This window comes from Canis aureus, chromosome 1 (genome assembly GCF_053574225.1).
Source record: "Canis aureus isolate CA01 chromosome 1, VMU_Caureus_v.1.0, whole genome shotgun sequence".
Classification (NCBI taxonomy): Eukaryota; Metazoa; Chordata; class Mammalia; order Carnivora; family Canidae; genus Canis; species Canis aureus.
Window position 1 is genome coordinate 11608897 of NC_135611.1, and position 27742 is coordinate 11636638.

A 27742-nucleotide genomic window follows, 5' to 3' on the forward strand; every position below is an offset into this window, starting at 1 on the left:
TACTTGGTCATTAATCCTGTGGCAATGAGCTTCCATTTCCCAGTCTGTAATAACAGGATAGTTGAAATCTATAAAGTTATTCTGAAGATGAAGTAAGATAATACATGTAAAATGGTAAGTGCCATGCTCAATAAATAAATTTCTTTGTTTTTAAGCTTTTATTTATTTGTTCATGAGAGACACACAGAGAGAGGCAGAGACAGGCAGAAAGAGAAAAGCAGGCTCCCTACAGGGAGCCCGATGCAGGACCTGATCCCAGGACCCTGGGATGATGACCTGAGCCGAAGGGAGATGCTTAACCACTGAACCACCCAGGCATCCCTCAATAAATAAATTTCATTTAATGTGTGTACCTACTTGATGTAAAACATAATCTCTCTCAAAGAATGTCATGATTAAACATAAAAGTAATGTTTCAGGCTCTAATTATGTAGTCCATTTTTCTGAATAACAGTTTTAGAATCTATTGAATCTTACCATCGTCAGTTATAATTATTATCATCTGATTCTATTTATGTCAGTGACCTTATTAATTTGGAGAGACATAGAGACACAATTGCTTCCAACATCTGTCCAAACAAGAGAAAGAAGATTCAGACTGTCTTTGGACATTGTGTATGGTTTTAGCATATAAATATAATACTTCAGATTTTGACTTTCCATAGTCTGGCATTTGCTCCTTAATCCATGTTTAAACAATGCCTCCCATAAATTATATCATTTAGAATTAAGAGAATTTCAAATTTTACACCTCACATTTTATCATATGGTTTTTTTCTCCTCCCCTGCACACCGTTCTCTCTTTCAGTGTATCTTTCATATTATTGTAAGAAATATCTGTTAATCTCTATTTAAGATGGTATTAACATATTTTTTCATAGATCTGCTTTTATGCTTGTGTTACAACAAACTAAAGTCAGTCCCTTGGTCACTTAAAGCACGATTTACTCCTTTAAAGATTTGATATCTACTAGAATATACTGAATCATTTAAGGGCCAAAAGTTAGAAGAGACTATAGAACATGATGCTTGAGAAAGCTCCAGGAATAACACTTTGGGATTCCTGGAATGTGACAGTAAGTGGTATGAGTAAAAGCGAATGTAAGAAGGCAGAGTAGAATGTGCGGAAGAATTTTAGTGTGGGACTACATTAATGTATAAGGATGTTATCACATCTCTTGGGCATTTTTATGATCCAGAAGGCCAATAAATCTATCCCCAAAATTGATGAGTATTCTTTCTTTGCAGATTATCTAAATAGGAAGGCATTGAATGAATATTTGTAAGAATTTGCTTCAGGTAGCATTCTTCTTCCACCTTCTTATTTCTTCACTCTAGAACAGTGGGTAGAGAACCATGCTGTTTTGTGGTACTCTTTAATCTTTGCCTGTGCTATCATAGTGATTCAACAATACACATAATAAATAGCTTATCTATTCTACAGTGTGACCATAGGTCAGTTGGTCACTCATCTGAATGTCTGATATGTAAAATTACAAGGCAAGCAAAGAAATGGGGGGAAAAAAAAGACACTGAGAAGAATAATCTATGTATTGAAATCATCCCACAATTGACTCAACTTCAGAATTAGTAGACAGGAATATTAAATATTTATTATACATTAAGTGAAAACTTATGAAGATAATTGCTGTAGAAAGGATAGTTTGCCAAGAAAAAGAAGTAGATCAATTGAAAGTTCAAAAGAGGAAGAAAAAACAAACAAATTTCAATCTAATGCCTAATCAATCATAGACCTAATTATTAAATCTAATTCTGTAAATACTCTAAATGAAAAAGGATAAAAGGATAAAAAGATTAAAATGATTGTGACCTTAAGTTTGGCAATTTTTTTTTTTAAGATATAACACTAAAAGCAATCATAAAGACTGACATCCACTTGGAATCCACTATAATATAAAAAAAAAGAAGAATACAAACCATAATCAGAATATAAAGTAATAAGTTAAAATCAATTAATAACAAGCACAGATATTGGAATTAGAAGTAAGGAAACTTAAAAAAATTATTATAACTGTGTTCCAGATATCCAAAAAGCAAAGACACAGTAAATATTAAAAGTTATTGAAATCAAAATTTTAAAGGATGAAAAATAAGATGTTTCAGATAAAAATTTCACTAGATATGGTCAATAGGAAATTCAATGTTTTAATTAAGAAATCAAAATAAAAATTAAAAATTATTTTAAACTTAAGGACAACAAAAGCACAATATGTCAAATTTTACTATTAGAAAAAGGGCATTTCTAAATTATTAAAGCCCAGTTTCCTCCTTAATAAATTAGAAAAGAATGTTAAATCCAAAATAAGTCAAGAAAGAAAAAAAATGAGTGGGTGGCTCAGTGGTTGAGCATCTGCCTTTGGCTCAGGCCATGATCCCAGAGTCCTGAACCCCACAAGGAACCTGCTTCTCCCTCTGCCTATGTCTCTGCCTCTGTGTCTCTTATGAATAAATAAATGAAAAATCTTTTTTCTTTGAAAAATCTTTTATTTTAAAATTTGTTTTCATATTTTTGCTCTATGCTGGACTTTCCAAACCATTAATTTTGATACATATTTAACAATCTAAAGATTTTTTAATACAAAATCATAGTTTATGTTAACAATGTTTATTTAATTTCTTTTGAAATCAATGAAATCCTCTTGTTTTCTTTGTGTTCACGTGTTAACACAGTTCTAGTAGTTACTCCACTGAATATGTGGTCTTTTTAGTCATTATGATTTCCTTGTCTCTGACTTTAGCACCCAAAAGATAAAAGGATAGCTTTCTTTGTTGGGTTATTGGGTATGATGGTTCAGGTAGTATGTCTGGTTGTTGGGCAATTTTTTGCCATAAATACTTCAATACTGTCTCAAGGATACAGATTATTCTACGTATTTGTTTGATGCACTACCAAAATTTTAGTACTCAGACAGACATGGCATGTCTTCAGTTTGGGGTAGATGTCATATTGCCTCCCTGGGTAAAAGAGTCCCAGTGTCCTGGACTATACTCTGCCCTGAGTCTGTGCTTTTATGATACCACCCACATGATTGTCAGTTCATGGCAGGTAGATTCCAGCATTCTTCTACAATTTCCTCAACAGTTAAAAGCTACAGAGGCTGAAAGTAGAACTGTTGCCTGTGTGTCTCAGCCTTGTGGCTGAGGAAAACATGCAGTTTTGAGTCTGTAGTGGTGGGAGTGAGCTACATTTACACAAATTACCTCAATTAATAGTTCTGGTTTTTTCCACGAAAGAAATATGAACTTCCCTCACCTTTCATCCCTAAGATCTAGTATCTTATCATATGACCTGTGAAATCATCATTGTTGTTGTTTTTACAGGAATTTCTGTAGACATCCAGTACATCTACTATATTAGATTTTTGCTTCATTTCACCCCTAATCAGTTTGTTGTCTGTTTTGAAGCTGATTCTACTTTGTTTCGTTGATTAAGTTTTGGTTACATTATAGGATAAATAAATACATATGTACAAGTATATGTACAAATGACAGTATTCGAATAGGTTGCATAGGGCTTAAAATTTCTAAAAAAAATTTTGTGATACATTTTTTGATCCTTTTTACTTGACATCTAGTTTGAAAAATGTTTTCTAAGTTAAAGTTTTAGAATATTATAAACACACATTTATCAGTATTTTAATATGCAATTTTATATTTGATGCTTCTACTGCTACTTGATATCAGTCTGATTCCTGGTGAGCAGATAATATTTTTTTAATTACCCATATATCTATTTACTTATCTATCCATTATCTATCTGTATCTTTGGAATTTATATAGAATAGAATTAACATTCTGATAATTTTGAAGAAAATTTTTATTTTTCCCCCCACTCACATTTCTCTACTATCAATAGTAACATACATTTTTTTGGCTTCAGGAAATCATCCTCTCTTCTGGCTTTGGAAAAATCGATATATATATATATATATATATATATATATATATATATATATATATTCTTAGTCTCTTCTGAAATTATTAACTGGATGCTAGAACTCTGATTTTCTGTATTTTTCTGTAGCATTTTCTAACATATTGTATTTTATTTTCTGTTCTGAAAGTATTTCAACTTTCTCTTCTAGGACTTCATATTAAAATTTTTACTATAGCAATGATATTATAATCATCATGAACTCTCTCATTTTATGATTGTTCCATTTTATATCAACTGTCTTTCTTTGTCTAAACTAATATTTATGAATATCTCACAAATTATACATTAGTGAAATATTACATTCTCAAAACACAGGATGGAAATACCATTCTTAAATCACAGATTAGACAGAGAACTCTTGAGGATCAAACTGAATTGGCCATCTCATCAAAGGTAGAGAATCTGCAGTCTGGTTAGGTAGTAGAAATAGGCTCTGACTAAAAAAAAGGGAAGTACCTTATTTTCCTGGTCAAAGATCCAAAAGAAAGCAATATGCAAGAGCTTGGGGCACAAATAGTCATCCTTGACCTGTTGTTCCACTCTGAATGTTAACCTTTAAATATTCCCATCAGTCAGATTATTTGCTTTCCCTGATATCTCCTTCTACAGGTCTGAAATAAACACATTACATAGATAAGTGATTATTAACAAATAACTGAATAATGCAATTGCCTCAATTATTTTCTGCAATTTGAAATACTATCTTTCCCATCCTAGAAAATACAGTGTGTTTTAATGATATGGTTTATATAGGGAGCCACAAGAGAATTTCATGTAATATAGTTATTATTTCTGAACTGTAAGCATTGCTTCTGACACATTTTTTTGCAGAGATGTGAACTCAAGAGTAAGACGTTGTTACTATGAGTAAAATATTCCTGAGAAGAGGGCTATAGGTAGACACATTATAGCAGTTTGATAGTTTACTATGCATAACTGCCCAGAATATTTCTGAATATGTTTCAAATCTCTGTAGATGTATCATAATCAATAATCAGTTTTGAGGAGTAGTCACAAAGAAAAATGATTGAAACATATCTATCAAGAAGTACAGGTCAACCTATTAAAATAGGCCAAGGAAATATTTGATTTCTATACTTCATGCTTGGTGCATGCAAGAACATGGGCAACTTCCAGTTATCATATGATGCTAACACTAATTGATAGAGGGAATATTCACAGCTGAAGTAGCAACCTGAAGATCCAACTGACTTGGATCTGACTCAGATCATATGTACCTAGAAGAAATCATACCTATGAAAGTCTTCATTATTAAAGGAGAAAGTTATATATTTCATATCATACTGTTTAAAATTTTATGATAGAGTATGTGGTAAGAGATGGCATGATACTTCCTTTAATATCTAGTGAATAATACAAGAATGATGATTAAAAATCTATCTCTCATGGAGCTACCTAAAGTCAATAGCATTGTAGAATTCACATACAGAAACTTCTTATTTTTCTTCTACATCATGGAATTTGTTTATGGTTTATATTGGAATAAAATATAAATAATCTTATAAATTGTGCCTTATATAACTCTTAATTCATTTACACATGTACATTTGACCCAAAATTTTCAGTTTGTAAACATGCAGCACTCCTTAAAACTCAATGTAACAGATTATATTTATTTTTTCTACTTTATGCTCATATAGTTCCCTGTTCTAACTCTATTTCTTCATTGGTGATGGTTAATATTTTATTAGATTTTTATTAGGAAGTCTAAACTAGTAGAAAATAATTTACAATTTACATTTAACCCTGCAAATATTATGGCTTCTCTATCAAATTTATTTTTCATGATGTCATTAATAAACTCTCATAAAAGTTTTTATTTTTTAATAACTAAAGAAAACCACAAAATGTTTAAAATATATACAAGAACCTTAGAAATGAATGTAGTGGACCTTGTGTTGTCATCAGCCAAATTAGTAAATATTAATGTTTTATTATGTTTATTTCAACTATTGTTTTTTTAAAAATATGTATCACTAGTGGTGTAACTAAAGCAATCCCCAAAGCCTTTTTCTCTCATTTCTTTCAACAAATCTAGGGATAATATGTATCTTTTATTATGTATAATTATTCTATTTCATTAGATCTGGCACTAGAATCATATAGCATTTTCCTTGGGGGCCCTACATTAGTTCCTTAATTTATACTGCTTCCTTAATTAATACTACATATAGAGATAGCTCTTTATTTCTTGTTTGTTAAATTAGACTGCCTTTTCAATTAAACTGAATCACAAATCCTACATTTGTGAGAATTATCTGAACGATTTTTACAAAAGAGTTGCCTTTCCATTACAAATGTTCAAAGTGTCTTATTGAGTAAGTACCATTGTCCTATGTCAAATTTAATAGATTTTTCTCATTGCCCCCTGGTGAATGTTTAGATGAGACAACTCTTCTTCCAGCTGTTAATCCAACTCTGATGAAAACTCGAACCAAATTGACAACCTAGTAGAAACAGAGATAGATGGTCAAACTCTGGTGATTTCTTCCTCGGAAAAAAATGACTGATAAAAAAATATAGGCTTCCTTTGGAGTTAAAGGAGAAATGATTTGGTGTTTTATTTCCCAGGGGTCAGTGTGCTATGGGCTAGTTTTTTTCCCCTTTGAGAAACTATATTCTATTTATGAATAATATCTTTTGAAACCCTAGCATTCATTTGATATAAGAAATAAAGGCAGTGCATTTACAGAAAGGTTACAAGTGTGTCACAGAAATCTGCTGGCCTATATTCTATCCCTTTAAAATCGGCTCTAGTTGAATGAACATCACTCATCCAAGTAAGAACTTTATCCCACACTACAAATGTGCTTAAGAGCTTATTACCAAGCAGAATTCCCAATTCCCAGATATATTCTCAACATCAGAAAAGGCAGAGTCTAGCCACATTTAGTAGCTTCATTTCCCCCACATTTTTGTAATACTAAACATTGATGATTGTTTTCCTTCCTCCCCAGCGATATGTGATATTTTCTTGCCTATTTGGTCTTGTGTATTTCTATTAAGCCTGGAAAAATTATTTTCTTAATACTGTCAACACCAGAATACTTTGAGATTACACTAAAATCCTTTAAGAAATGCTTATTGTCTATAATTTAACATTTCTTTCAAAGATCCTTTAGTAAGGTGTGTTAACATCAAAACTTAATTCCAAAAATCAATGTACATTTTTCCAATATGTGATGCCTTTAATATGATTTTTTGGGCTTCGGATTTTTTATCAGCCTACACTAAACTGTTTTCTGTCAATGTAGCAAAGTTCTATATTTCTTGAGAAATACAAGATTGTGACATAAATATCAGACTGGGAAAATATTTTAATCTTCTATTTTTAAATAGAGCTAATGATATTTAAATTAAGAAGTAAGACTCAAGAGGCACCTGGGTGGCTCAGTGGTTGAGCATCTGCCTTTGGCTCAGGTGGTGATCCCCGGGTCCTGGGATCAAGTCCTACATCAGTTCCTGCAGGGAGCCTGCTTCTCCCTCTGCCTATGTCTCTGCTTCTCTCTCTGTGTCTCTCATGAATAAACAAATGAAACAAACAAATAAACAAACAAAAACCTCAATACCTAATGCAGGTTCAGAAGCAAACAACAATGGATACATTTAAGAAATGAATTTCAGACTGTTACTATCTAAATCTAACTGGCTGAGGGGAGGGGCACCTGGGTGGCTCAGTGGGTCCTGGGATTGAATCCCATGTCAGGCTCTCTGCTCAGTGGGGAGTCTGCTTCTCCCTTTCTCTGTCACCTTCTAAATCTTTAAAAATAGTAATAATAATAAATAATCAATTAAACTGACTGAACCTCAGCTCCTATAGGAGAGATCTATTGCACATAGAATAAAAATATAAAATTAATTCAATAGCAAGGAAGGAACACCTGGGAGAATGAAAGAGGTGGGAGGAAGTAGTAGGGTAGGAGGTGAGATTAACAACCTCACTATTGATTAAAAGAAAGACTTTGACAGAGCTCTGTGCATTTTAAAAATCAATTTCAAACTAACATCCTTCTCTACTGTGTTTTCATAACATTTTGAGCATGTATTTTAACACTCTTCACATTGTGTTGTGGCTGGGTGTGGCCTAATATCACATTAACATCTTACTTATATCTGTTCACAACAAAGCTTATGTGAGGAAGAGCCAGATGAGCAAAACTAGCTAAAGCACCCATTGTTAAGGTATACCAAACAATTTCTGGAAAAAATTAGAATTATTATCCCAGCTAACTCACCTAACCCATATGTCACCCTTCGACAATCGCACATGTATATTGGTTCTATTCCTGTGAGTCCTTTGAGAGGCCAACACCATTTCTGGTTTTGATTTTGCAGCAAACAAACAATAATTAAAGGATGTGGTTGTGGACCAGGCCACCAAAATCTAAATCTATCGGTCACATGTATGTAACAGGTGACTTCAAAGATGAATTAGCTTGTCTTTGCTATATCCACTGCAAAAATGAAGACCACTCTCAGCAAATGGACCATGGACATTCCAGAAAATATTGACAGCACTCTGAAGGGACACACAGTTATTGTGAAGGACTCCAGAGAATTCTAATTACATCAATTAGAACTCAGTCACCTTGGAAAGAAAAAGACTGTCAGACTGACAAATGATGGGGACATAGAAAGGACTAGGCTGCAGTTCTATCTGCCATCATGTGAAGAACATAATCAGGGGGTCACACTGGGCTTCCTTTATAAGATGACATCTGTATAGGCTCACTTCCTCAGCAACATTGTTGTTCAGAAGAATGAGTCTCTTGTTCAGACCTGAAATCTCTTGGATGAAAAAGCAGGGTTCTGATGAGACTGAGCTTTGCTTGTTCAGTATCTCAAGCCTCAAAAAATGAGTTAATTCTTGAAGGAAACAATTCTGAACACACATCAAATTCAGATGCTTTCATACAGCAGACCATAATAGTTAAAAACAAGGATTATTGAAATATTTTTGATATATCTATGTCTCTGGAAAAGGAACAGTTCAACCAGGCCAATGAATAGCATCTAAGGGTTGATGGGTTATGAAAAGAGCAAGATGCCAGATAATTCTTTTTTTTAAAAAAAATATTTTATTTATTTATTTATTTTAGAGAGTGCACATGAGTGAGGGGAAGGGCAGAAGGGAAGGAAGAGGAAAAGGGAGAGCCTGACACAGGGCTTGATCTCATGACCCTGAGATCATTACCTGAGCTGAAACTAAGAGTCCAAAAGTTAACTGACTGAGCTGCCCCAGTGCCCCATGATGTCCAGAAATTCTTAAGATCTAGTCATGATATGTAAAGATGTAATTAAAGCTTTCTATTGAAAAGAAAAAAGGAATCAGTATTTGATACAATGATATTTATCAAAAATAAGTTATTTATTATTTAATTTAAAGCATGTATGAGTTTGTTCCTTCAATTACTCATTTGATATTGAACACTTAATATTCTGGACAAGAATCTGGAGATATTAGAAAACAAGACATATGTAGCACATGAAACTAACTGAAAGCAAACATATGAGAAGCCTATGAAATATTTGAGAACTTATTATGTATTTGTACTATCTTGGGGATATACTTTGTAAGAAACAAAAGAAGTTTCTGAGACAAAGTTTCCTGGTATTTGGGAGGAGAAGCTTACAAAAATGAACTCCACTCCAGACCCTTGAATACTTTTCTCAAAAAACCCAAAGAGAACAGGACACCAGGGTGGCTCAGTGGTTGAGCATCTGCCTTCAGCTCAGGATGTGATCCTGGAGTTCCAGAATCAACTCCCTCGTCGGGTTCCCTGCACCCTGCATGGAGCCTGCTTCTCCTCCTTCTCCCTATGTCTCTGCCTCTCACTGTGTCTCTCATGAATAAATAAATGAAATATTAAAAAAAAAAAGACCAAAGAGGGTCTGGGGCCAAAGTTTGAGAACATCTTCCTCCAAAGGTACCCTTTACTAAAATGATGGTTGATGACCATACAAGAGTATGAGCTAAAGAGAAGAAATAACTAGGAAAATGAGAGCATAACTACTATGAAAAAAACACAAATTAAATCAAGTAATCTACATCATAATAAAATGATGACCAAAAAGATGAATCAAATATGTCAAATGTGAAATATGTAAGCATTCCAATGAGATCAGATAAAATATGTTCGTTATAGAAAAACTAGTTAGGAATATATAGTTTGAAAACATAGACTGATATGAAAGATTCAATAGATCATAAGAAGTATGTAGGCAGAAAAGTAATGAAGGACTGAAAAATTGGGCCAAAGCCATAGAAAGGAGAGAAAAGAAAATAGTAGAGATGATTTTAAAGTTACAGGAAAATTAAAATATCAACATCTATGTGATAAGGGTAAAAAGTGTGAACATGTTAAGGATTTAAATAAATATACTAACACCATATAAAAATTAATGAAATAAACTTTTGAAAGTTAAAAATAGAACTACCCTATGACCCAATAGCTGTATTACTAGGTATTTACCTAAAGAATACTAAAATACTGACTACAAGGAACACATTTACATCAATGTTTATAGCAGCGTTAACAGCAATCACCAAATTATGGAAAGAGCCCAAACATCCCTTGAGTAATCAATGAATAAAGAAGAGGTGGCATATACATATAAAAAGAAATATTAATCAGCCATCAAAAAGAATGAAATCCTGCCATTTGTAATGACATGGATGGAGCTAGGGTGTATTATGCTAAGCAAAACAAGTCAAAGAAAGACAAATACCATATTATTGCATTCATGTGAATTTAAGAAACAAAACATATGAATATAGGGGAAGAGAAACAAAAAAGAGAGGGACACTAACCTAAGAGACTCTTAACTGTAGAGAACAAATAGGGTTGAAGGAGGAGAGGTGGGGGGGATGGGCTAGATGGGTGATAGATATTAAGGAGGGCACTTGTGATAAGCACTGGGTGTTATATGTACATGATGAATCACTAAATTCTACTTCTGAAATAAAAATTGTACTACATGTTAACTAACTAGAATTTAAATAAAAACTTAAAAAAATAAAAATAAATTTAAAAAAAGAAGAAGAAACTGTTCCTGGGGATAAGGTCTTTTACATGACTGATAAAATTGAATGAATGCATACATTGTGGCAGTAATGACTTTCAGCTTTTTGGATAATTAATGTGCATTTAAGTATAAATCAAGTATTTTATTCCTTCATAGAAGTTCTATTTCAGAGAGTAGGAAATGAAATTACAGTGGCACACAGAACCCATGCATGTTCTGATTATTATTTATATGTGATTTTTATGATATAAGGAACATATTCAACTTGGTTTACATTCATTTTTGTCCAAAATAAATTGATCAGGTGTGCGGTGTGCCTGGGTGGCTCAGTTGGTTAAGTATCAGACTCTTGATTTCAGCTCAGGTCATGATCTCAAGGTCATTAGATCCAGCCCTGTATTGGGTGCGGAGCCTCCTTGGGATTCTCACTCTCTTTCTCCCTCTGGTCCTCCCCTGCACTCTCTCTCTTTCTCAAAAAAAAAAAAAAATAAAAAATAATAATAATAATAAATTTATCAGATATTAGAGGAGAGGACTCATCTTTATTTTAAGGAATTTTTTTCTTTCAAGTTGGTGCCAATTGCCTTTGAATAAGGAGACTACATTGACAAACATAAAGAGTTTTCTATAAGGCCATAATCAGAAATAAGAAAAGTGATAGAAGGATTTTTGAAGACTTCTGAGGATGGACCTCAAGGCCAATATTGACAGAACTCTCTAAAGGATTTTATATTTCATGCCAATTTGATGCCTACTAGAATTTCCTGGTGATAAATTTCAAGATATTTTTTTGTGTATAGGGTAGAGTAGAAGCAAAGATTTTGTTTGTTTGGTTGGTTTTGTTTTCAAAGAATCATGCCCAATTGATCTAGTATTGATTAATTTCTTTCAAAGTTGCTTTGCAGTTTTACCATAAATATCACACACACACACACACACACACACACACACACACACACGAGCTTAGACTGATGATGTCAGAGTAATTGATGCTTTTGATGTTATTGTGGAGTTTTTTGTAGTTTCAAGTTTTTATTTAAATTCCAGTTAGTTAACATATGGTGTGATATTTACACACTTACATATAATACCCAGTGTTTAAATTCTCTTTTTTTAAAACTTTGAATTTACAATTGCCTGCTTTTATTTTGTAGAAACACAGTAGGTTTTGCTTACTGACCTTGTATTCTGTGAAAATGCTCAATTTATTTATTAGATTTAGTAGCATTTTAATAGATTACTTGAGATTGTCCATATCGAAAGTAATATGGTCTGTGAACAGGGGAATTTTATTTTTCCTCTCTAATCTTCATATGATGTTTTTTTCACCCATTGTTATGATGGGTTTTCTAAAGAATGATGTGTCCATGTCTAGTGTCAGGATAATATTGATGTCATAAATTTAGCTGGGAAGTGTTCTCTTCAACTTTTGAAAATGTTGTTAACAACAGGTATTTTTTGCTTGAATACTTGAGAGTATTCACTAGAGAAGTTCTCTAGACCTGAGAATTTTCTTTTTAGGGATATAGAGATTTTCCCCTTTGAATATTCTTTAGAGTCTACCTTTCCTGATTTAATAAATCCTCTATTTTTATTAGTGTTACATAACATATATTTTCAGTAATTTTATTTTCAATCAGTGTATATAATTAAAAGTATGATTCTTGTAGACAGAATATAGCCAGGACCTATTTTCTTTTGTAATTTGGTATGAATAGATCACTTACACTTAATGCAATTTTAACTGATTGGATTAAATGTCTATCTTGAGAATCGTATACTATTTATTCCAATTTTTTCTTTTTTCCCCTCCTTTTATGGATTTTTCTTTAGTATCTTTATATTCACTTCATCTTGGTTTTACAATACAGTTATATAACTTATCAAAGTGGAGATTGAAATGAATATTACACATCTTTAAATGTAATATATAAATCTTACAACAATACAGTCCCAATTTTTCTTCCCCTCTTTGTTTTATTATTACTGTTACACATTTTATTTTTCACACATTTCAAACAATGCATTGCTACTTTTTTGGTTTTAGACATGTGATTTTTGAGAGATAAAAATATATTTTATATCTACCTTTAATCACTTATATTAATCATTTCTTTTTAAAGATTCATATTTCTGTTAGTGTTTTATTTCTTCTTTTGAACATTTTTGTGGTACAGATCATTTGGTAATAACTCTATCAGCTTTAATTTGTCTGAAAAAAACTCTATTTCTAGATTTTTAGTGAAATATACCTTCACTATATATATAGAATTCCGTGTTGGCAGTGATTTACTGTTATTTCAGCATTTTGGAGATGTCAATCTTATGACTTAAACATTATTCCTTTTAATGTGTTATATATTTTATTCTCACATTACCTTTAGGGTTTTTTTAATCTTTAATAGGCAGTAATGTGAATATGTGTATGTGTGTGTGTGTATGTTGATATTTATCCTCTTTAATTCACATAGCTTCCTGGATCTATGGTTTGATTTCTTTCACTATTTTTAGAAATATCTCAACCTATCTTCTTTTTTTTTTTCTACTACATTCTCTCTTTTGCTTCTAATATTCAACATATGAGTATGTTAAATCGTTTAACATACAATTTATTTTTGTATTTATTTTCTACAGTTCTTAGAGATGCTGAATTCATTTGTTTCCATTTTTTTAAACTCTCTTTTTTTCACTTAGTGTTTGATCGTGGGTAATTTCTATTTACCTCTTTTCCTGAATTCTTTTTTTTTTCTGCTGTGTCAGGTCTACTGATTGGTCCATGGAGGCACTTTTCATCTCTGCTATGATTCTTTTTCTCCCTTTTCCATTTGAGTCTTCTTATAGTTTCTATTTTTCTATGAAATTCCCCAACTGCTCTTGGATGCTGCACACCTTTTCTACTAAAGCCTCTAACACATTAAGCATACTTATTTTAAACTTCCTGTCTGTTCCAACACCTAGATCATATCTGAGTGGGGAATTTTTACTTTGCATTTATAACTGGAAATGTGTTTGCATATTCTGCTAGTATGTCAGCAGGCAGAGTTGAATTAATTTATTCAAGAATTGAGTTCATATGGGTTTTATTGTTTGAATGTACCGTTGGCTTCAAATGACTCCACTGTTACCTTGTCCTTAGGGTGTTAGCTGGTTTGCTAAAGAATTTTTCTTAATAATTCTTCGCTGCTTTAGGCCTTCTCTGTACACTTATACCTCGGAATATATGTGTCTCTCTGTGCAATTGTTTCTCTCTGAGCATAGATTATTGGTGCTTGTTACTGCTTTTTTTTTTTTTTTTTTTTTTTTTTTTTGCTAGACAGTTTATGGGGAAGGATACTTCTGAGTCTCAGGACTAGTCCTAGTACTAGTAATTTACCTCCTTCACCAGTGAAAGGAAAACTGTAGGGGAGAAATAGTATTTTTTCCTGTGCCCTTTCCAAGCTGCAGTAGGCCTTCATATATCCTGCAGGTAGTAGAGCTTACTGCCCATCCCCTAATGGTTTAATCCTCCTTTTATACCAGGTCTAGGGATCCCTGGGTGGCGCAGCGGTTTGGCGCCTGCCTTTGGCCCAGGGCGCGATCCTAGAGACCCGGGATCGAATCCCACGTCGGGCTCCCGGTGCATGGAGCCTGCTTCTCCCTCTGCCTGTGTCTCTGCCTCTCTCTCTCTCTCTCTCTCTCTGTGACTATCATAAATAAATAAAAAAATTAAAAAAAAAATTTATACCAGGTCTACACCAATTAGAATGCTTTGTTCTATCTTCAGTACCATCTCTAATAGTTCCCATGATCTCCCAGAAAAGAGCCTATGCAAAGGTACAATACCCCTTGTGTATGTGGCTCCCAGGGGTTCTATGTCTTCATTGTGATCCACACTCAGCATTTGCCACTTCGTGAACAAATTTTACTGTTACATTACTCACCTTGTTCATACTACATGCTTACTGAGAACTTATTCCATACCAAACAGGGGGCTAGGCTCAAAGGATTCAACCATAAGTAACATAGATGCTTCCAATTATAGTACCAATTTTTCTCAATTTTGTCTGCATATTAGAGTTTTCATGTCTCTAGGTGTCTCCAAATAGCATCCGAGATAAATTAAACCAGATTCTCTGGAGATGGGATCCACATAATTGTATTTTCTAAAGTTCCCCAGGTGATAACAGAATATACCCAAAGCTAACCATTAGACACTCTGCAATCCTACCTCCTGTGATCTCTGTTTCTCTTCAATTTAGCACTGAGTGCCTTATCAAAATATGGCTTACTGTGTAATAGGACAGCTTCCTCCTAGGGCAAAAAAGGCATTTGCTGAATTGAAAATGGAAAGTAATCTTTTACAAATAATTATTTCTTTTATCTGGCTGTGGGTCTGTGGTATTTACCTGATGAGTCAATTTTTATTACCTGTTTTCTATTTATTTCAAATTAGGGAAAACTCCGCTTCATGTTTTGAATCAATGGAGTGATATTTATGGGTTGGAGCGTGGCAAACAAATTACAGACATGATCTCTGATTTCCCAAGGTGAGCTCTAGGCATTTCCTGTGAGGTACATTTTAAAATGTATTGCATCTAGTTATTTGGAGACAGAAAAGTATTCCAAATCCAGACAAGATTCCCAATACTATAAACCCTGTTTTTGAGCAGTCAAATTATTTCCCTGGAAGACTTTGAGATAACACAGTTTTCAAAGACAAAAGAAAACACGGGACTGTTATTACTTGCAAAGACATTGACCTAAAAGTTCAAGGTAAAATTTTAATGAGATAGAAGACGACTCTTTTGTACTCTGTCCTATTGGACCAAATTGACCAAAAATAACAGCATCCTGATTGCACTGCTTTGTCTGCATTAATGTCTCTGGCTTTACCATTCGATGAGGCTATAGCCAGACCTGAGGAAAAACAAAACAGCAAAGGAAATGAGAGCAAGAGACCTTATTGGCTCATCATGCATGATCTTTGTCCTTCTTTCCTCTTCTTGACTACTTTTTATCATTCGAAACACAGAAGCATTAACACACTCTATATTTAGTACATTTCAGGAAACTGGACTTTCTACCTGTTCAGATTTACACTTGTAGACAGGGCACAAAAGATCAGAAAATTCCAATTATTGAGCAAGAATAAAGGGGATTTTGATAACAAAATTTCAAAGGGAAGTCCAAGTATAAACCCAAGTACAGGTAGATGACCAGAGAGCCCTTCTCCCATCTGATTGAATCTCATCCGATATGGGGGGACTGATCCTACCTGTAGAGCAAACGCCATGGTAAGATTAAATAGCTTCACTGACTAAAGGATACCAGAGATGTGTGCACAGTCACAAAAATATAAAACTGATTTTGAACCCCTGCCCTATCCCAGTCCCCATATCCTCTATTAAGTTAGTTTTATACAGGAGAGGTTATGAAGGTCTCCAAGTGAGACTCATTTACTCTGTTAAAAAGATGCAAGATTAGCTCGTGTAAATTAAATTTATCAAATTATGGAGGTAAAATAATCTGATCAATCTTCCTATTAAATAAAAATCAATAAAAGTGCCAAGCAAGATCTTTTTTAAAGATAAATATTTTATTATTGTTGATCTGGAAAGAAAAAAAAATCCCTCAGAGGTCATAACTAGTAAAAGTAGAACTCCTATCAGTTAAGGAAGGGCTAATAAAAATAGTCAAACATGTTTTGAGACATACCCAAATACACCTTTTAAAAGTAAATACATAATTGTTGAAACTTAAAGTTAACTGGATTATTTAATAAGAAATTAAGACACAACTAACCAATCAATGAACTGAAAGTATAGCTAAAGAAGATTTCCTAAAGGCAGAGAAAAAAACACAGTAGATAGGGATTAAAAAAAAATGAAAAAAATAGTAATTTAATTAATAAGATTTTTTTATCTTATTTGAATCCCAGATGAGAAAAGAGAGAATGCAGAAGCGGTATTTTATGAGATAATGAATGAGAATTTTAAAGAATTAGTTTTCAAAAAAACTGATAACCATATTAACAAAGCTGAACAAATCACTATTTCATCATGTTAACCCTCCACGCCCCTCCGCCAGCAGAAACACCTAGAATGATCAGTCATCTCAGATTATAAAACCCAAAGAGGACATCTTAATAGCAGCTAGTAATTTCAGAGAGATTATTTATTAAAAAATAATAATATGTACACTAACAGCAAAGTTTCACATAGGAATGCAGAAGCCAGAAAAAGGGAGAGAGAATCTTTTCTTAATGTGCTAATTAAAAAAATATGCCAGCCTGATATCAGTATAGCTACCCTTGCTATCTTATTGCTTCCATTTGCATAGAATATCTTTTTCCCTTCCTTCCCTTTGAATCAATGTGTGTCATTGAAACTGAAATATCTTAGAGGCAACATGTAGCCAGATTTTGTCTTTTCTTTCTTTCTTTCTTTCTTTCTTTCTTTCTTTCTTTCTTTCTTTCTTTCGTCAGCCACTCTATGCCTTAATTGGATAACTTAATTCATTTATATTTAAAAGTAAGTATTGATAAGTAAGGACCCACTAATACCATCTTATTAATTGTTTCCTGGCTGTTTTATAGTTCCTTTGCTCCTTTCTTCCCCTTTTGCTGTCTTCCTTTGTGAACTGGTGATTTTCCATAGTGGTGTGCTTTGAGTTCTTTTTCTTTTACCTATCAACTGTAGGTTTGTGTACCTGAAATTTTGCTAAGAGTAAACCTTAAGCATTCTCACCACACACGCAAACACAGAAAAAAAAATGGTACATATGTGTGATAACGGATGTGTTAACCGACCTGCTTGTGGTAATTTTTTCACACAGTGTATGTAGGTCAAAACATCACATTGTATACTTCAAATGTATACAATTTTATTTGTCAAAAAATATCTCCGTAAGTTGGAAAAAAATACACCAATAATTCTCTTTTTAATACATCAGCCTGGCATGTACACACAGTGAATTTATTTTTCAGTGAAAAAAGAAAAATAAAGATATTTTTAGATGAACAAATGTGGAGCTAACATTTGCCAGCAATAGGTAATTGCTAAGATAGAGCAGGCCTCATAGCTCTTGAGGGTCTGGAAAGAATTGTAACTTCTCCATGACTGTGAACAGGGGCTGGCAGATTAGCTGAGGTGGGGACAAAGCTGGTATTCTGAACTGCAGGGCCCCTCGTTAAAATTGGACAGATATTAAGAAGGGTGTTCACTGTCCACCGGGGAAAATAGTTGGGGAAACAGAAAGAAACTACTTTTACTCTGAGAGGATAATTGTCAGGGTTGAAAAATGCTGGCGAGAGTAGTGGTGGGGCTTCCACTAAGCACAGCCTATAAATGCATGCTACTTTCATTAGACTTATCCAGATAAAGAGCTTAGATACCAATCCTCCCAAATTCCCCAAACCCAGTTGTGCCTGCTTCTGCTCTATGAGGCAGCTAAAGCAGAAAGAGATGGATTTTTGAACCAGATTGTGACTGAAATAGTAATCCTAAATTACCAGTCGACCACTGCATTTCAACACAGCAGAATCCACCCTGATTAATGTGTTCACCATAAAGAGGTCAGAGTATTTTTTTAAAAGATGTTTTAGCTATGAAGTTTAAGTATTACATTTATAATTCTGGGAATTTACATTTTGCAACTGCTACTGTTTTAGATAAATTCTATCAGAAAAGTCAAGATGTGGGCTTTTCTGATAAGATGGAAGGGGAAGTCTAAGGTATGGGATTGTAGGAGAGGAGACATGGCCTTTGCTTATCAAGGTGGCACTTATCAAAGTTAGATATTGATTCAAACTCCCCTCAGGGCTCTCTAGTCATGATCAACATGTGGCACAACGCTTTGCACACTGCAAGCAATCAATAAGTATAGAGGGAATGGTTGTAGGGATATATAGTGAAAAGTCTAAACATGTGATTTGATAAAATTCATAGAAGTTTTAATTGAAAAAAGGTATCAGCCAAGATTGAGGCACCCAGAATGATGTCTAGACATTTGTAATTAGCTCTCAATTGCTATTTTGTTTAAGTTTTCTCTCCCCAAAAGCTAAGAGCGGAGAAATAAAGTGAGCCATGCCAAATTTTAGGTGGATTGTGCAGTATATTTTTATCTCAAAGTTCTTTTGTTAAAATATGGACTGCTATTGACAGTGTATGAACTCTTATTTTAACTTAGGATTTATTATAACAGACTTGGCTTTTTTATTGTTGTTATACATGGAGAGCAGGCTTAACAAAGACATGGACAGTATTCTACTTAAAATTGAACATGATTGATTATTTATTTATTTAATTTATTCATGAGAGACACAGAGAGAGTGGCAGAGACACAGACAGAGGGAGAAGCAAGCTCTTTGAGGGGAGCTAGATATGGGACTTGATCCTGGGACCCGGATCACACCCTGAGCCAAAGGCAAATGCTCAACTGCTGAATCTCCCAGGAATCCCTGATTTTATTTAATAACGATTTGGTACACTATTCAAAATCTCTATTAGTGCATGTTACATTGAATATCCAAAAATTCTAAAATTTTTCTTAATTATTAGTCAAGTACATATGCTAAAACGGTAAAAATTTTGGTACTTACCCTTCTAAATACTCATAGTATTGCACAACATAGAAACTTTTGAGCCAATTAGGAAATCCCCAAATGGAAAATATATATTCATTAGATTTTCCAGGAATTCCAGGAATGATTAAAAAAAAAAAAAGTTCTCATCCTATGATAACTCAAACATTGAAATTACTTGCTTTGCAGAAGAGATTAACAAAACTTTTTTGTATGGATTTTCAACCAAATCTGTTGGCCTTTTTAGGATCATTCCAATTGTGTCTATGCAAAATATAGTGAGGAAAAAAACTTGCTGAAGTTGAGGATAACAATTTTATGCACTCTTCCTTTACTCTGAGCACACGGCTCTTAAAGAAGCAGTAGTCTGGTTAAAACAAACAAACTAAAACTAAAGAAAATATTCACAATGTCAGCAGATTGAACTTCTTGATATACCTGTAATTCATGTTGCTGTAAGATAGGACAACACAGCCAGTGGCAGTTAGAGAATTCTCTAAAGGGAGGAGTTACATCATCAACAGAAGGTCAGGAGAAATGAGGGAGATGTTCTCTTGTTCAGCCCATGATTCACGCATACAAAGAATCCTGTGTTACTTGGAGCGCCTGGATGCTTGGATGCCAGTCATGATTCTAGGATCCTGGGATCAAGCCACACATTGGGCTCCCTGCTCAGTGGGGAGTCTGCTTCTCCCTCTTCCTCTGCACCTGCTCGTGTGCACTCTCTCTCTTACTCTGTCTCTCAAATAAATAAATAAAATAAAATAAATCCTGTGTTGTGTAAGCAGCCACTGACACCTAACCATCATTAGCAACATCAAGTGCATTTTTAAATGAAAAATCACCGCTGACATTATTTCTCTAAACTAATTCTACTATCTTCAGAATTAAGTCTCTCTCCAATCTTGGGTCCTTAATGTTTGTTTTGTTTCTTTATTCCCACGGATGCAGCTAGAGCTTCAGCACACATTTTTGATCGTGATGCTGTTGACCTCGCATATTGTGTCTGTAATTTCCACTCAATAATAGAATGTTTGCTTCTGTTACTTTCCAAAATTGTCCAACTGCTGAGCTGGATCCACATCATTAGGTCATCAAACTGCTACGTAGAATAAATAGCAGTGCTTTAGTTTCAACTGCAACCTAATTTTACAATTTTATTCCAAACCAGCTTGTTCTAGTTGTATCTTGATTGCTTTGCAAAATGTTGTGTTCATGCTCCATTAGACAAATGCCAACACTATAATTCATCTAGCAGAGACATGGAGGTGGGGAGTGACGCCAAAAGGTGCTTCCCAGAAACATACTATTTAAATGGGTTTCACTAATTGCCATAGAGGGATTTTCTGCTGATCCCATTGATAGTTTTTATACTGAACGAGAGTTATTAAAATAAAAATGTTTTGCTCCTGAATAGCACATAGGGGTTCCTTTTGCTACCAAATACAACAAATTGTCAATGAGGAACATAAAGACAAGTGTGAAGATGATAGATAGATAGATAGATTGATAGATTGATAGATTGATAGATGATAGATAGATAGATTTTTTTTTCTGGATACATTTTAAACCAAGGGAAAAACAAAGGTAAATTTAATAAAACAGGAAACATATTTATTTTTTTTTCAGGAAACATATTTAAAAGGTGCTAATTTCATCTTAGAAATCTCCCACTTCTAAAAAAAAAAAATCTCCCACTTTCAGTTGATTTATCTAAGTATTGTCTATTTTAAGAACATTGTGAATACACTAATATTTCCAGTGTATTTATTTTAATGAATGGCTAACACTCAGTCTCAGTGTGTGAATTTTGCTTGCCTATCACTTTATCCCTGTCTTACAAGACATCATGTAATTTTTTTCATGTTTTACGATACTCAAATACCTCTTTCCAAAGTTCTATTTTGTTGAGTAATTAACCATTATTCAGGCTTGTAGTTGATTTACTAATTTCATATTTACATGGGATTTTTCCTTTTATCCAGACTAGCCATATGTCTCATTCTCTCATGTACCTGCCTATTTGTTGTTGCTAATATGAAATCATAGTAGTTCAAGTAGATAAAATAACTTCACCATCTGACAACAAATACCCATTTAATATTTACTTATAACCTCTAAAATACTGTATTTCTGAGTGGGGATATAGGCAAAAAGAAAAAAAAAGTACCAATATGCTTATTAAAATTATATACAATTGCAAAAGCAAGAAGGAAAAGATCAGATATTTTAAAAGTCCCATATGAAAGGAAAATAAAGTACAACAGAAGTTCATATACAGAGCTCTTACTTTAGATGAGCTTTAAGCGCAGCTTGGCAAGATGAATCAGAGTCTGACCATAGAGATGGAGGAAGAGAATTCCAAGTGAAAATGATAGTATGAGCAAAGTTCCTGAGGCGCAAAAGCTTAAAAAGAGTTACCTAAATACCTATTAACAATTTCTGGATACATACATGATTCAGCGTATAGAAGAAAGAGTGTTTAATAAATGTTTATGGGGCACCTGGGTCGCTCAATCCATTAAGCCTCTGACTCTTGGTATAGGCACTGGTCATGATCTCAGGGTCATAGGATTGAGCCCCAAGGGGAGCACTGTATCAGGCTCCATGCTCAGCATGGAGTCTTCTTGTCTCTCTCCCTTTGCTCCTTCTCCCACTTGTGCTCTCTCGTCTCTTTCTCTCAACTAACTAGCTAACTAACTAGATAAATAAATAAATAAAATCTTTTTAAAAATGTTTACCAATTGTGTCAAATATTTCACTGATCAAGGAGGATGAAGGCTTAGAAGAATTTTAGCTATGCGCATTTTAGCTATAGCAGAGAAGGTATTTTGTGATTGAGGCTAAGGACAAAAATACCTTTAGGTTTCCTTTATGTGCAGGCTATCTTAGTATATGCTCAAGATATTTGTTCTATCTTCCTTTATCCATGTTGAACCAATAAGTATGATTATGAATGGAAATAGTACACAAGATTTAAACACAGTTATAGGAGGCAAAAATATAGATGGATATTTGAAACAGTTGTACATGGGATTTTAAAAGGTGTATCACCCCCCTTCCCCCCAAAATAAAACAAAATGTGTTTCTCTCATGTCTAAGGTATATTTATTTCATTTTCCAAACAGTAAGTTATCTGGTAGTTTTAGTAGAAGAGTAGAAACCTTGTCTCTAAAGGAGGGCAGTGCTAAATGGGCTTACGCCAAAGACACCACAGGCCACTTCCACGTATCCTTCTTGGAGGTGAATTTATTCTTACTCAAAAAACCAAATAGTTTTAACGCTGTACACAGTCTTTGTGGTCAAGAAAGACTTTTCATCCTTGACCCTACAATTAGGGTACGAGGGATGCACCAGGAATGACATAATGTTCTCTCTGGATTCATTGACTGACTCTGTCTCTTTCATCTTTTTCATCCTTCCTATTTCTACCTTGGATTTTCCAAAATTTAAATGTTAAAAAAAGGACAATATGCATATTTATAGGCATATTATTTTTACCCAGAATAATTTAGGATTGGGGGATTTTTTTTTCTTTTAGATTTTATTTATTTATTCATGAGAGATACACAGAGAGAGGTAGAGACACAGGCAGAAGGAGAAGCAGGCTCCCTGCAGGGAGTCAGATGTGGAACTTGATCCCTGAACCCCAGGATCATGTCCTGAGCCAAAGGCAAATGCTCAACCACTGAGCCACTCAGGCACCTAGGATTGGGGGATTGTTATAAGAACCTGGAAGATGTATACTATTTCTCATTGATCAAAGATGATAAATAATACTTTATATATTCCTCGTGATGATTTAATGATTAGCACAATGACTAATAATTATTGTATGTATATTATTAATTTGGCCTACTTTTCTTCCATTTAATTTCTGTAAGTACTCCGTATGAATATGTGTAGGTATACAATTAAAATGGAAGAAACTGAGATTTTTAAGAGTAATTAATAGAAAAGTAATGTTTTGTAATGTTTTAATAGTTTTCTAAAATTGCCTCTTATTGCCTATTATGTTAATTCTTTTCATTTCCTTTAAAACTAGAAGGTACCCACATATCACTGAGATGAGCAGAGATTCTGGAATGCCAGAGCATGCCTATCCTTTGATATTTGCTTTATCTAAAGAAAATGGAGCAGACTCAAGACCACAAACTCAGCTCTTAAAAGGAAAACATTAACAATCTATCCAGATAGATCAAATCCCTGGACCAATATAAGGGTTTAGATCCCAGAAATAAGTTAGAAACTGAAAAACATAAGACTTTTTTTTACGAGGAGAGTTTACAATGGAATACATTACATCAGTAATGCCATGCAATAGATGGCCTCAAATTCTTCTCTGCTCTACAAGCCCAGAGGGGAAATAGAGTGATTTTCAATAATGCTGCAAAATAATGGACTCAATTCTCCCCTGCATCTCAGAGAATATGGGTTTCTTAAACACGAAGAAACAGATATCTGCCATTTTCATTCCAGTCCTATATCCCACAATTGAATCTTTCCAAAATTAGGTTTAGAAAAAAAACAGTGATTCACACCAAACAGAGCTACTCATTCAGTTGTAGTGTGTGTGTATCTTTGTAAAATGTAATACTGATACTTAAAAATCTACATGCAAATGTTGAATTAAAAAAACTACATTGGAACAAATTTCATAATAAATCAATAGTTAAAATATTTAATTTTAAAAGTGAAACTATCAATCATTAAAAAATATATCGGGAAGATGGAGAATAAATTTAAAAACAAAGCATACATTTGAATTTATGGCATATTTAATATAAAGATAAAAGGGTAATATCAATGTTATTGATGGCAAAGGTTATTGATTATTTCACATCTTCTAGCCAGTATATTAATTACCTTCTGGTTGTATATCATTTGATTCTTGCATAAGCTATATAGCGTAGGTAACTATTATTATCCTTATTTTACAGATGAGGAAGCCAGGCTTCTAGTAATAGAATTAGAAAGGGACTCTTTTGAACCTATATGTGTTTCTAAAGTCTGGGAAGTTAAACCCTACATGATAATGGATTAGTGCATCATAAGCATGTGTGTGTGCCATATGGTTTTCTCCAAATGATTTCATCACTTCATCTCTTACATATAGATAACCATAATATGTAAATGTGTTTAGTATATTTATATTTTGTATACAACATACATTTTATCTATCTATCTATCTATCTATCTATCTATCTATCTATCTATCCGTACCTAAGAAGAGATGTTCAAACCAGGAAATTATAACCAGGGAAATGTAAATCAAAATAATATTGAGATACTACGGTACTATCTTATACACACTGCATTATCAAAACCATGTAGTTCGATAATACTAATTGTTTTAAAGGATTTATGCTAAGAATTTAGAAGTAATTTGAATCATATGATACAAGCATTTCAAATATATATTTTTCTTTGCATATATATATATGTACACATACACACACATGCACACACACAAATACATTGCTGATGGGAGTATAAATTGGCGTCATAACTTTGGAAAAAATATTATCTTATAAAGTGAGTATACATAACCCAAGAATATACATAAGAAACACTCTTGTAGTCATACCATAGTGGAGATATATAAAAAAAGGCCCATATACCACTGTTGATAAAAAGGGAGGAAATTGAAAACAAATTAAATATGCATTGAATGGAAGATAGTTAATCAAATATGCTATTTTGACCCAATGGACTATTATACAAAACACTGAACATAATACATGTCCATACAATGACTTAAGTGGATCTCAGTGACATAATATTTAATAAGAAAGTACAAGCCACAAAAGACGACAATGAAAATAACTTTTGAAAAATTAGGTTAATTTAAAAACAAATAAAAGTAATATTTTATTTAGTTGAATACACATATATTTGGCAGATTAATTAAATCAGGAATGAATATAAGGAAACTGGTTGCCTGATCTCAGAGTATAAATAGGGTTATGTAACTTATTGGTAAGTTTATTGTGTTGCATAATGGATCTGTCTGTCTATTGTCTTAGTAAAATAAGTAATATAAAATAGAATAAAAGTGGATAATGGCAATTCTAGGGCAACATATAATACTGTTTAATGAAGCAAGAACTATGATGCATTTTCTTTTATGCATACGACTCCACCTCTAAAAAGAGAAAAGAAGCAGCAGAAATGTTCAAATCCAAATTTCCAGTTTGGCTGGGTTTTATTTCATTCTGACCAGATTTAACAAGAGCCATCCTGCTGGGTATCTGAGCACTGCCATATAAGCAATACTAGCTTTAGCCTCAGCATACACATTACTTTCTCTTGGACTATTCCTAGATGCTCGAAATTCAGGATGTTACTTATATGTATCTCAGACTGCTCTAGGTTGGTTTCTCAAGAAACAGATTCTGAGATTAAGGTTGGTACTCAGGAAGTTGATTGGCAAGCACTTTTAGGAACAAACAAACAAAAACAAAAAACAGAAAAACATCTAACAGAGTGAGGGAAGTAGGTTTTGGCAGAGTTCATCAGAGCTGCCGGGAGCTCTCTGGACAGGTACTCCTTAGGAATAATCTAATAGAGGTAAGGACCTTAGTATTCCCCCTCAAGACCACTCATTGGGTACTGACTTCCCTGGACGAGGTTGCAAACTGTCTGAGCCGGCTTCCTTTGATGCCTGAAGAGGGCTTAGGTGTGAGCTGCCAGTAGCAGAAACTCACCTGGCTGGGGGATGAGTGCCATATCTTGAAGGGGATCTCTGGGCAGCTTACATTTCACACCAGGGCCCCACTGGATTTTTGTTCTGTGCAGAGACATGTCTCGTCTACCTCTATTTGTCAGTGTCTAGCATTGGGACTGACTCCGAGTACATAACCAACAAATGGCTATATTATTATTCATTACCAACGTACACTTTGATTGTTACAATTCTCACCCTACAGTACATCATTATAATTTTATCACACTTCTCCATCCTCAACAAATTTATTTTCCCCATTTTTGATGGCACAACCTGGATTTCTAGCCAGTAAAGTAGTTTGCCTGATGTAAAAACATTGATTGTGATGAACTATAGCCCTCATCGTGGTCTTCTATATTTAAGTCCAATGCTTCTTATCAAATAAAATAAATTTAACTTAGATTGAGCAAAAATCAAGATAGAGACTTCTGGAAAGTTCATGAGAACTAAAAGGCAAATTATCACCCACAAACTGTGGGACAAACAGCACTAGGTAAACTTTTTGCCTAAAAAAGTTAAGTTTTAAAAAGTTTAAACTAACAGCCAGGTAAACTTTTTGCAACCCAGTTAAAAGATACTCTCACAGAAGTGTCTAAGAGTTCTTGTAGAAAAAAGATAGCAAAATTCAAGGAGTCTTTTATCCTTAGTTGCCAACATGACTCACCATATCCTTATAGAAAGTTACATTCACAGGGGGAAAAGCCCCATTTTGGAAAGTAACAATATTAAATAAAAAGCAAGGAATTAAAAAAAAACCTGCAATAAACATAAGTATATATACAGAAGGAAGCCAAAGAACAAGCAGCCCCAAACATCTATGCCAATAGAGAAGTGAATGAGAATAAAATAAAAAAAAATTATAAAACATGTTTCTTTTTTGATCAAGAGCTAAAAAAAAGAATAAAATTTCAGTGGATTACAGATAAAACTACAGACAGAGATAAAAAGTTAGCTGGCATAAATGAGGATAGAAATACGAAAAGAAATAAAATCAACACTAAAATGATTGCCTTACAATAAAACAAGGCACTCTTGAAAACATAAGACAAAGGATGAGCGATTCTATTTGGAAAAAAGCAGAATTGAAATTATGTGAGGAAAATGAAAGATATCTGTTGCAGGCAAAAGTAGAGTTGAAATAAAAGACTGTGATTTCTCACAAACAGAATTGAACAAACAGGAGATAAAAAATGTTTAAATTCCTTAAAAGTTGCATGACAGAAATCACCCGATTATTTAGATTAGAAGGACCAACATAAACAAGAGAATGCAACATAAGAAATGATGCACACCAAGTTAAGGTTTATAAATTCAAGAACACGGAAATAATTTGAAGGCTAATCAGTGCTCATCTTCTACAAATAACTTGTACTGGAAAAAATTGCTGATGAGTTTTGGACATTATTTAAGTACCAAATTAATAGCGTTAAAAGAGAAGCTGAAGCATATT

The 27742-nt window shown here is 33.6% G+C and overlaps 1 long non-coding RNA gene across 5 annotated transcripts in view; it reads right to left on the reverse strand.

Annotated features, from left to right (window-relative positions):
* Nucleotides 1–27742, reverse strand: part of LOC144307047 (uncharacterized) — a 108210-nt gene that overhangs the window by 49834 nt on the left and 30634 nt on the right. For 3 of the 5 annotated variants that reach the window (XR_013374111.1, XR_013374033.1, XR_013374091.1), the window contains 2 exons: nucleotides 6306–6426; nucleotides 4415–4569 (listed from right to left, as the gene is read on the reverse strand). This is a non-coding gene — a long non-coding RNA (uncharacterized LOC144307047). Of the gene's footprint in view, nucleotides 1–4414; nucleotides 4570–6305; nucleotides 6427–15212; nucleotides 15296–27742 lie in introns of all 5 variants that reach the window. The other 2 variants (XR_013374061.1, XR_013374075.1) reach the window with 1 other exon arrangement.